The 2,750-nt window shown below is 43.4% G+C and overlaps 1 non-coding gene across 1 annotated transcript; it reads left to right on the forward strand.

Annotated features, from left to right (window-relative positions):
* Positions 1 to 2,494: 2,494 nt before the first annotated feature.
* On the forward strand, positions 2,495 to 2,602 carry LOC127747332 (small nucleolar RNA R71). The gene has a single exon (XR_008009132.1). It is a non-coding gene; the product is annotated as a small nucleolar RNA R71 (small nucleolar RNA).
* The last annotated feature ends 148 nt before the right edge of the window (positions 2,603 to 2,750 follow it).

Consider the following 2,750-nt stretch of genomic DNA (forward strand, 5'->3'; position numbering starts at 1 on the left):
CTTAGAAGGTTTGCTCGTCCTCGAGCAAAAGAAGAAAGAAGAGAGTAGAAGAAGAAGAAATAGAGGAGATGGAGATGGCTTTGTGGTTCGGCCAAAGGGGGAGAAGTAGTATTTAGGGTGTGTGAAAATGAAGGAGTGAAGATGGGTTTATATAGGGGTGGAGAGAGGGGTAGGGTTCGGCTATGGGAGGGTGAGTTTGGGAGGGAAAGTGGTTTGAATTTGAATGGTGAGGTAGGTGAGGTTTTATGAAGGATGGATATGAGTGGTGAAGAGAAAGATGGGATTTGATAGGTGAGGGGTTTTTGGGGAAGAGTGGTTGAGGTGATTGGTGAATGGGTGAAAAAGAAGAGAGAGGGTGGTGGGGTAGGTGGGGATCCTGTGGGGTCCACAGATCCTGAGGTGTCAAGGAAAATTCATCCCTGCACCACGTGGCGAGCAAAAATGCTCTTCATGCCAATTCTGGCGTTAAACGCCGGGCTGGTGCCCATTTCTGGCGTTTAACGCCAACTTCTTGCCCTTTCCTGGTGTTTAACGCCAGTCTGGTGCCCCTTTTCTGGCATTAAACACCCAGAATGGTGCCAGACTGGGCGTTAAATGCCCATTTGCTGCCCTTACTGGCGTTTAAATGCCAGCAAGGTCTTCCTCCAGGGTGTGCTATTTTTCTTTCTGTTTTTCATTCTGTTTTTGCTTTTTCAATTGATTTTGTGATTTCTCATGATCATCAACCTACAGAAAACATGAAATAACAAAGGAAAATAGATTAAATATAACATTGGGTTGCCTCCCAACAAGCGCTTCTTTAATGTCAGTAGCTTGACAGTGGGCTCTCATGAAGCCTTACAGATACTCAGAGCAATGTTGGAACCTCCCAACACCAAACTTAGAGTTTGACTGTGGAGGCTCTGTTTGACTTTGTTTTGAGAGAAGCTCGTCATGCTTCCTCTCCATGGTAACAGAGGGATATCCTTGAGCCTTAAACACAAAGGATTCTTCATTCACTTGAATGATTAATTCTCCTCTGTCAACATCAATCACAGCCTTTGCTGTGGCTAGGAAGGGTCTGCCAAGGATGATGGATTCATCCATGCACTTCCCAGTCTCTAGGACTATGAAATCAGCAGGGATGTAATGGTCTTCAACTTTTACCAGAAAATCCTCTACAAGTCCAAAGGTTTTCAACTTTTACCAGAACATCCTCTACAAGTCCATAAGCCTGTTTTCTTGAGTTGTCTACCATCTCTAGTGAGATTTTTGCAGCTTGTACCTCAAAGATCCCTAGCTTCTCCATTACAGAGAGAGGCATGAGGTTTACACTTGACCCTAGGTCACACAAGGCCTTTTTGAAGGTGCCTATGGCGCAAGGTATTGAGAACTTTCCAGGATCTTGTCTCTTTTGAGGTAATTTCTGCCTAGACAAGTCATCCGGTTCTTTGGTGAGCAAAGGAGGTTCGTTCTCCCAAGTCTCATTACCAAATAACTTTTCATTTAGCTTCATGATTGCTCCAAGGTATTTAGCGACTTGCTCTTCAGTGACATCATCATCCTCTTCAGAGGAAGAATACTCATCAGAGCTCATGAATGGCAGAAGTAAATCCAATGGAATCTCTATGGTCTCAATGGGAGCCTCAGATTCCCATGGTTCCTCATTGGGGAACTCATTGGAGGCCAGTGGACGTCCATTGAGGTCTTCCTCAGTGGCATTCACTGCCTCTTCCTCCTCTCCTAGTTCGGCCATGTTGATGACATTGCACTCTCCTTTTGGATTCTCTTCTGTATTGCTTGTAAGAGTACTAGGAGGAAGTTTAGTAACTTTCTTACTCAGCTGTCCCACTTGTGCCTCCAAATTCCTAATGGAGGACCTTATTTCAGTCATGAAACTTTGAGTGGTTTTGATTAGATCAGAGACCATGGTTGCTAAGTCAGAGTGGTTCTGCTTAGAACTCTCTGTCTGTTGCTGAGAAGATGATGGAAAAGGCTTGCCATTGCCAAACCTGTTTCTTCCACCATTATTGTTGTTGAAACCTTGTTGAGGTCTATGTGGATCCTTCCATGATAGATTTGGATGATTTCTCCATAAAGGATTATAGGTGTTTCCATAGGGTTCTCCCATGTAATTCACCTCTTCCATTGAAGGGTTCTCAAGATCATAAGCTTCTTCTTCAGCTGAAGCGTCCTTAGTACTGCCTGGTGCAGCTTGCATTCCAGACAGACTTTGAGAAATCATATTGACTTGCTGAGTCAATATTTTGTTCTGAGCCAATATGGCATTCAGAGTATCAATCTCAAGAACTCATTTGTTCTGATTCGTCCCATTGTTCACAGGATTCCTTTCAGAAGTGTACATGAATTGGTTATTTGCAACCATTTCAATGAGTTCTTGAGCTTCTGCAGGCGTCTTCTTCAGATAAAGAGATCCTCCAGCAGAACTATCCAATGACATCTTGGACAGTTCAGTCAGACCATCATAGAAAATACCTATGATGCTCCATTCAGAAAGCATGTCAAAAGGACACTTTCTGATCAATTGTTTGTATCTTTCCCAAGCTTCATAGAGGGATTCACCTTCCTTCTATCTAAAGGTTTGGACTTCCACTCTAAGCTTACTCAATTTTTGAGGTGGAAAGAACTTTGCCAAGAAGGCATTCACTAGCTTTTCCCAAGAGTTCAGGCTTTCTTTAGGTTGTGAATCCAACCATATCCTAGCTCTGTCTCTTACAGCAAAAGGGAATAGCATAAGTCTGTAGACCTCA

This window comes from Arachis duranensis, chromosome 4 (assembly GCF_000817695.3).
Source record: "Arachis duranensis cultivar V14167 chromosome 4, aradu.V14167.gnm2.J7QH, whole genome shotgun sequence".
Classification (NCBI taxonomy): Eukaryota; Viridiplantae; Streptophyta; class Magnoliopsida; order Fabales; family Fabaceae; genus Arachis; species Arachis duranensis.